Below are 9,597 nucleotides of genomic sequence, written 5' to 3' on the forward strand. Positions count from 1 at the left end.
AAATTCCAGGAATTGTTTTCTACTAATTGATATAGTGAATCGATCAAAACGTTCATAAATTTAATTATAATAAGTCATTGTTGTGACTGTCTAGATCAGTAAAAACGAATGAGTTTGTTTATTAAATTGTATTGAGACACTTTTACCGAAACGTTATTTATTTGCGAAAGATTTCAGGATGACATATTCACTTTTGGTAGATTTCTATAATGAAAACTTCTGAAATTCACTTTTATGGATCCAGCTTCATAATTGTTGTAGATATGTTTAAATTTTCCAAATCTGTTCTTCGATATATTGATAGTTTTATAGCAATGCTTGTCAACAAAACAAAAAATTAAAGTGTCTAAAAGTGCATAGTATTATAACTATTTTAAGTATGAAGGGTTCGTTGATTTTTTGTTGATCTTTTATTCATTGGTGATGTCATTATCTAACATGACGGTGGTATTAGATCCTTTATTCTATTTTCCTTTTCATATGCATTATTCGGTCATAATTACTTTTGAGAACTACTACTGCATTGCCATTCTAGCCCTCTCCGACTATAGCTCTTTCATTAAAACGCTAACAGTTATCTGCCCACGTAGTTTCTACAGACAATGAGGACACGAAAAATCCATACCTCAAACATTTGGAAGAGTTTCACCTTTGAATGGAAATATACTCCATCTATAACTATCTAGTGTTTCTGTTCTTCATATTACCGATGACAACGATTTCTTACTGTCTATGTTATCACATTTACGTCTTCAGACACTTAGGCACTCTTTTATATATGCTTGCAATGGTTGCGATGGCGTTTTCGAATTACTATAACAGTAGTGATAAGGGCACGTACGGTACGTGATATATAATACTCATTGAATATGGCAGTATAAAGTCCGCTGATTGAAGATAGATGCAGTTAAGGTTCTTTATTTATCTTAGTTTATACTTTATTGTTGTATAAGTGACGCTTTATTGATTCTATCGGGATTGAATACCATTGGTCTGTCATACAGCTAGCATTGCCTCATAATGGATATTGTACCGTTTACTTCGCAAGTATCAATACACATGCTTCGGTTTATTTTGTATGTGCTGATTTTTTGTGTAATATAGAAACTCGAATATATTACCGTATAACTTCCGCCATGGTTTGACATGTGCTGAGCACGTTTCTATAAATGTGTTATTCAGTCGCGTCGAGCTCATACACGTGATTACTATAAGCGACGCTTCAGTGACTCTACCTGTAATCTCATAAACAATTTCCATTCTCCTGTAAGCTGCTACTAAAATTGATTACTTGGCTTCCACTTCATGCTTGTAGTTACTATAACCTACATTGATTTTACATTTATAGGCAGTTACAGTTGCTAGAATTTATCATGTAGCGCACACTTTGTTGAACGGATTCGCAGGCTAACCATGGGAAGATATGTAATTATTCATGTATGACATAATATCAACGTCTCTAACTGCGGGGACCACGTGCGCCACATTTCATGTACGTATCATAGTGGGTATATCTGCACAAACATAATCAAAGTTCATAAGAAGGACATTGACTGCACTTGGTGAATATATTGTCTTCACTTATGTCTTACAGATTTAGACCATTTACGAGACCAGTATGACAACCATTTAATATATGTAGTTTTCACTGGTCTTCCTGCCTTAATTACACGTCGGACTTGCATATTATGAACATAAGTCAATGGGTGGCAAGTATCTGACTAAAACGGAAAAGGCGAAGAAACATAGCTTTAGAGAGAAAAAACCTTCAGCTTGCACGAAAGGGTTCGACACCGTATTATTTATTAGGGATTGATATGGTGAGCAACCTCTACAGGAACAGTCTCGTATATTGCAATTACTCACTGGCTGTTTCAATCAATATCCCATAACCTGTCTTAACATCAAGAACTGGACATCGTCATGACAGTTTATATGGCCATATTACTTCACACCCGGGCTCTGATTTCAAACGGTCTCGATGACAATCGATCACGTAGTATTAGCCACCAGAAAACAAACTTGCCCATTTCAACGACTCAGTAATGGAGACAGGCACTTCCTGCATACAATGTCAAGTTTAAGCGCCGTATTTCCGAGGAACAAACTTCATGAAACCACGTATAGACCAGACATATCCACATTGTGTTGTTAAGGACTTTCTATAGACGAACTCGAGTTTATTTTGGCACGCCCATATACCATTTTGACCATCATAGTACCTCAAGAGATTGACGGCGTATGATGTCCATCATGTTGCCTTTGTTTCCAAAAGATTTCTCTCTACTGGCTCCCAAGCCAGTTCCGACCAAAGGGAGCCGTAGAATAGGGGCACATTGGAAGTAACGGGTTCAAACTCATAACGTGCTGCGTTTATAGTGATTCTTATCCAACTACTTCAAAGAAAGCACAAGATACATTAAGTTCACTAATTTAATCCAAAATCTATCAAACACCCCCCCCCACTATCCCTCCTTGTTGTTAAATTTTACTATTTGCAGGCATGGACTGACGACGTTATCCGCCCACTCCCATGGGAGTTATATCATTATCTTTCCTCTGCATCCCCTGCCGAGTCAACAATTCGGATATCAGGCGATCAGTGTCTACGGAAGAAGCTACTTTCAAATGATTTTACAATGTGACAAAGTTAGAGATATTTTGGAACAGCTTACATCGTAGATTACGAATTCATAGTGTCGACGAATATGTTTTGACATGCATGCCTTCCATCAGTTTTTCATTTGGATACCAATGAGTTCATTTGCAAACGTTGTGACAGTATATTCAACGTTGTATCAAAATATAAGGCAAAATTATTAATATGCGAAACACAACTTATCACATTTAACACGGAATCTGACCACAAATACGTTCTATCATGTTTATACAATGAAAAACGTCATAACATAGAGATCAACATACTGTGACTATGTCCTCAAGAACAGGTTTATGATTAAGACAGGTGGGACGAGATGCAGTGCTCTCTACATTAATCTTTCTTAAAGATTATTACAGGCCAAACTATGAGTTCGCAACAAGCCAGATTCCTTCCTCCCTCACAGTTCCAGCTACAGCGGAGTGATTTGCAAGGGAACAAAACAGTTTGCAGGTTTCTCCCTAGAGCACAGACAACTCGTATCCAGTCTCACTAAGATTACAACCATCGGAAAAGAATAGTATTCATGAGTTAAGTGTAATAATCAAATGGAGATTGATAGCTTGTGACAACGTTTCCACGAGACACTCAATATCTCAGATAATATACAATCATACCTTGCCTGCCACATACACAAGCAGCGAAGGCTCCAAACTTTGGTTTAAGAAATTGGAAAACAATTACCATGATATGTGGATTCGACAAGTGGCTTATTGTAGACTCATTATAACGTTCAGAGCACTTGCTAAGCCTTTGCACCGAGTTCTTTCATCGACAACGTATTATTTATTACCTGGCTATCAGTCAAAGCGAATTCAATCAACTTTCGTCCCCTACGGGGTTCCAAAGAGAATACATCAATGGGTTATAATGCCGTATCTTGTGGATATGAAAAAGACACGACTTCCTGTCCCTATTCAAACTGTTTCCTGGCGTTGTGCGAATCGCCTACACCTGGTTACAGAACAACAGGCTGGTTACAGTTTGCAATAAGACATGATTTCACGTGCAAACTTCTTTCTCATTATCAGGTTTCTTGTCAAAGCGGACATATTCGACCTCTTACTCTTTCACACTTTCAGTCAGCTAGATCTGGAATCAATATTCAAGTAAAAGATACCTTCCCCCTAGTGAGTATTGAGTCATTGCAATATTAGAATCCTTGAGTAGCTAGAGCGATCCATTGGCTGGAAAATTCAGTCGCTTGCTGAAGTCTGTCAGTGCCTCAACGGACATGTTTATCTTAGTCCCATCTCTTGAACTGTTATCAAAATGATTGCGTGGTCCAAGATTGGTCAGAAGCTTTGACCTTTGGATACTACGTTGGCTGAACATGACATCTTTTGAACTGTTCATAATACTTAAGTTACTTCACCTCTTAGACAAGTCTTGCCTCCTCACTGCGTTGGTCATCGGCAGGCGAAACAAGTGCATACAGATAATATTGTTAGACCCATTTGCATGCAGGTCCGACAAGAAGCATCAGTATCACTCATGAAACCACCCATGCCCCGCTTTGTTGTGTGCCAGGAATGAGCTTATGGTTATGTGTAACTCGATGGTATTAATTAATATTTACTTTTCACACTTTATTTCAACGTCGTTCGTATGATCCAGTACGAGCTCTGAACTGTTATTTCAGGAAGATCGAGTAATTACTTCAAATGATGTCATGCTTCGTTTAGCCTACGAGAAAGTGGAATGACGATATAATAACAAGAACATTTTCTTCCCGAATAAAGTAGTCTATTTGTACTGATATCGGACTACACTCTCACCAATGCATTTGCTTTGCATATCAGTTCAAATAACTAGGATAGTCACCACAAACATTGCAAATCTCAGATATAATTATCCATGCCTTATGGTGAAGATCTTATAAAACTTTTGCAGCTTTGATTAAAGGTTTTTCATCGTGAAGGAGTCTCAGTTCGATCGGGAGGAACCTTTATCAGTTAAAGATTTATTCCCTTTTGAAGCCGCTTCCCGACATATGGAGCTTATTTTCCAGTTGGATTTTGTAGAACCTGTTTCACATACCTTTGTTCGAGAAATGGTCTCTTCGTGGTAAGGTGATGCATATCTACCGATTCACCTACGGTATCATGATGGTGTAACGAATTTGAAAAATAATTGAATTTCACTAGTAAAAAATGTGTCTTCCATAACACTTACCCACTTAGAATACACACAAAAGCCTTCACAGACACATCACAGTTGCATCCATGTAGACAGCCTTCCTTTCGCTTAGTGATTTAATATCATTCACTTGAGTTGCCGCCCATCCCAATCTAAAGGGGTTAGTACTCTAACTGCTAATTAGGTGAACAGATAACTTGACGTTTTTCAGCAAAAATGTTTTAGCCGGGTTCGGCTGAGTTTGCGAGGTAGAAATAATTATTATCAATTACAATGATTATTGATTATTATGAAAGAAATGCATTACGCTTGACAAATAATGGTTTATGTGGGTCCGAATCGCAGAGGTCGTGCGTTCAATATTCAACCCGGTCATTTCCTTAATTTGTGCATCTGTAGCCTTTTATATCAGGGATGTATTTATTCCATGAATTCGCAGACAAGACTTGACCTTTAAAGAAGGTTTACCAATATATTTCAACCTTACAGCGGAAGTAAAAAATACAATGACGAGAATCTAAAGCTGGCACTGTATCTGCAAAAGAAAATATCTGCCGATTTGTGGGGCACAGACATATTCAGTCCCTTAGAGTACGTGTACAACCAAAAGTTAATTGATAACTTTCCGAGGCAGGTGAGACAATTTTTGAATGATTTATTTTATAATTGTTGTAAACGTTTTGCCTACTCTTAATAACGAGTTTATAAATATTGTAATGCTTATTTGGCATGTGTAGCGGAAACAGAGTAACATGCCATATAGTACAATTCCTGCAGGTAGCAAGTAAGCTTCTTGCTTCAATGATGTGCATAAGTGCCTTTGAATTGTAGCGTGGATATGGGATGGTTCGGGTTGCCTTATCTATCTTCAATAGTATTTCGTTCTACGTCTGAGATTAATCACTAAGCCAAACCTTACTACACGCACACATATAGCAACAACATTCATTAAGTGGTATTTCAAATATTGTCCAAACCTCACAAAATATTTAAAATGCCTATTAAAATATGTTGGTCAGTATACTGTTTCTAGCATCACACTAAGGAACACTATATAGACGCTATGGGGTATACCAATAATAGCAAAATGACATGATATACTTAAACGAGTCCAATACCTGAAAACAAATTTCAGTGATTTGCTTTGCTTTGCCCTCCCTTCCAGCATTTGTTCTTGGCTGGATGGGTTAAAATATATCCAATAATCAATATCAGTTTGTTATCTAAATTGGCACTTTCATGCCCAATAAATGGCTGTATGTCTGTATCATAAGGTTTTCGTTGTTTATGGCGTCACTTCTGTAACATACAGAGATAGGACTGGATCTCTTATTCAAGTTTCAGTGTTGTATATGCTGACACATGGGCGTATAATGCAAAATATTCGTATCGAACTTTCAATGCTGGGATTGATTTCAATTAGATAAAAAAAATCAATTCATGTGTAGATGAACATTAGAAAATCGCTGTACCTATCTGGAAACCACCACAGAGATGTTTTGTAATTTAACCGTTTTTTTTCTGTTGACAGTATCATGTGAGTTATATTTTGTTATGAAAGCCTCGTGGGTATATTAACATAAATAGTTTATACATCTGGGTTTCGATTTTTGACAGGCTTCATAACATTTTTACCTTGTTTATACTAAAGCTAAATGTCTAGTGCATATCTGTATCATTAAGGTATAATATACGCCAATGTGGTATAGACGTGAGTCGGTGGTTCTTTCCTGGGTTTTATCGGGTTCTTCCTCCATCATCTATGTTGGCTGCCATGTATAGCCTATCATGTGCTGAAAAAATAGCGTTAAACCCTACAACAACAACAACAACAACAAAATATATATAATATGCGCTCTCCAGTCACACATCAGGTTAATTATTTCCGTTCATTAAAAACCCATTCACTCTATAAATGTCACCAATATAAATAGTTATTCTATAATTATATATTTACTTTAAAGCTGCTTCTGCTCACTGATGGAGAGTTGTCAAATGTATCAGAGGTTGTTAAATTAGCCAAAGCAAACGCCCAGCATACGAGGTATGTTGTCTTCGGTCATAATTAATTAGTCAGCTATATAATTTGCCTTTCAGTAATTATAATATCGATGTGATATATAATATCTACCTTGTAACATTTTTGTTGTATTTTCTGTCTACACTTAGCATTACTGCTGCACACGCCCACTTTTTTTCTGTCGTTATTTCAATCGCCTTATCTGAATTCATTCTAACATGGAAGGATCGTGTCTATAGTTATCATTCATCTTTATATTTGGTTTGAAAGCGGGATCGAATATAAGTACTATAATACATCATCTTTATCTTAATTATTACATGTTATTACTGCAACTGCTATATTCATCGGCCGTCTTTATATGCAATCTATCAGGATTGGATTGTAGTAATCGATGTCATCCGCCATTGTTGTATTCGTTGTAAAACTGCAGGACTCTAACAGCTATAGTCATCAGCTTTTTATGCATTCGTTCTTAATGGAAGTACTGTAACTACTATAGTTATCAGATAACTTATTTGGTATTACAGTACATACTATATTCATCAGCCATTTATGCATACATTTTACATGGTATACTTTAAATAATACAGGCATTAGCCTTCCTTATATACATTATAATATGGTAGGACTTAGATTAACATTGCAAAGCACTGTACATAAGGCTAAGAAGGACAGTGAAAAGAAAGAGCATATTTTCTCGTAAGGATCTTTTTTCCATCTACATGATGAGTTCGTGTGGCAGAAATATAAATAAACATTTAATGCCGCGTGTATTTTCATCTTTTATTTTGTATTTATAGGTTACTGCATTTGTATGCGAAAATATGAACGAGTTTAGGGATGGAATATTGTACGAACTTGTGAGTGCAGTATATCCATCCGACCAAACGAGTTCGTATTTTCCCATACAAATGCAGTAACCTTTTTATTATATGCTCATTTTGTATTCTACCTAAGGTTTAATTAGATAAACAAAATACACTACAAGAAACAACGTAAATGAATGAATGCCGTATTCCAAACTAAATACACAAGGGCAGATTTGTCATTACACAATGTCATCATTATTAATGCGCACATAACTCCGCCCAGATAAGTTTGAACTTAGTCGCGCACTCGACATAACTTTCGAAAGAAAATAGCGTGTCTAGTTAACATTGAAATTTGCAGTCATATTGTGAATTAATGCGCATTGCAACAACTTTTCTATTTGATCTGGAATGAATATATGTTGGTATTTTGTTTCGATTCGACGAAAGTTTGTGATTTTGGACAGGATTCATCTTTGCAAATTATGCATGAAATATGTCGGATTGAAGTGGCGCGGGAGAAGCGTGTTTACCTCTGCAATTGTGTTTTTGTTTCTGTCATTGAATGTTTGAAATGATAATGTAGGAAAAATATGAAGTCTTTCAATCAAAACGACGTTATGGAATTTAATGCTTTTTCATTTTGAGTGCAGTAAGCAGGATGCAGTTGCAATTTTCATCGAAATTACAGCACAATTTCCAAATGTGTAATCCAGTTTAAAAACCTATGACATGGCTCATGCAATTCGGATTTGCAGAATTAAGAAAATACATTTTGAGGAAATTCAGGATGTAAAACTTTAAGTATATTTTATTTTGCCATTCTTATCACCAGCTAAAGAAGACAGTATATGCCTTGTCACTTGTATGTCATTTGTATGGACCTAATATTCCGTCTTTTATGTAATGTAGCTAGCCTAAATCAGTAAATCAATAACATTGTATCAACGTGCAATGTGTCAAAACAGCTGCGGTTGTTTTGCAGTCCATGAAACATGTTTTAGTGCATTCAGAAACAAATTTAAACAACCACAACGTAAAGAGCCTCTTAGGCGAGTGTACATGATTTGTTTACAAATCAAAAGTGCTGGCGTATGCGTAAATTGTTTGTTTACAATATAACGTAGTTCCTTTATTCACGTGAATGCTATATGTGCATCGGGGAATACTGAACGAGTATGACAATGTAAAGTTAACGGGGAAAAGAATGAGCATATAATAAACACTTTTACCTCACAAATTTCAAATAAGGTAACTATTAGGGTCCTTGAATTTATTTTCATTGTAAGGTATACATGAGTAAAGAAAACATATACTGGACGTATCAAAAATTCAAACACGTCAAAGCATGCGAAAAAGAGAAGTAATGAAACAAAGACGTTCCATCCACAAAATAACAACTAGGAAATATAACTAACACAAATGTATATGTATGTTATTATAACTATATGAAATACTACATGTTACTCATAAGACGGGCAAACTGAGATATCAATGTTCTCATCATCGAAGACGATCTGCAAAAGTGGTATGTTTCCAATGAATCACTGTTGACAGGAACATATTTGAGTTATGGGATGCTTACAACAAAGAAATTCCTAAATGTTCAAAGTAAAACATTTGCTACGTAAATACCTTATTTTGTTAATATACATATGTCGTATTCTGTCATAAATTAACTATATGACTAGGACATGATGTAACACGAGACAAAGCTTAGATTCCAAATATGGTTTCGTGAACTAAATGTATTCTCTTTTGTTATAGACTTCGATATATATGCTATTTACAAAATAAATACATAGCAAGCATCCATTAATTTCAATTATTTGATTGCCAATTAAACTGACAATTCGACTCAGATGATGTATGTTATATAAAAGGCATATTAGTTTACTGTTCCCTATATGATATTTAATACAAATTCGCCAACGGATAGGGTCATACTTCACGATTGATCTCTTTTG

General features: G+C 35.8%; 1 protein-coding gene across 6 annotated transcripts in view; it reads left to right on the forward strand.

Moving 5' to 3' along the window:
* LOC149784302 (von Willebrand factor A domain-containing protein 5A-like) overlaps positions 1 to 9,597 on the forward strand; it is a 133,081-nt gene that overhangs the window by 23,333 nt on the left and 100,151 nt on the right. The gene's annotated exons all lie outside the window — the stretch shown is intronic.

This window comes from Sinohyriopsis cumingii, chromosome 14 (genome assembly GCF_028554795.1).
Source record: "Sinohyriopsis cumingii isolate HCF-2022 chromosome 14, ASM2855479v2, whole genome shotgun sequence".
Taxonomy (NCBI): domain Eukaryota; kingdom Metazoa; phylum Mollusca; class Bivalvia; order Unionida; family Unionidae; genus Sinohyriopsis; species Sinohyriopsis cumingii.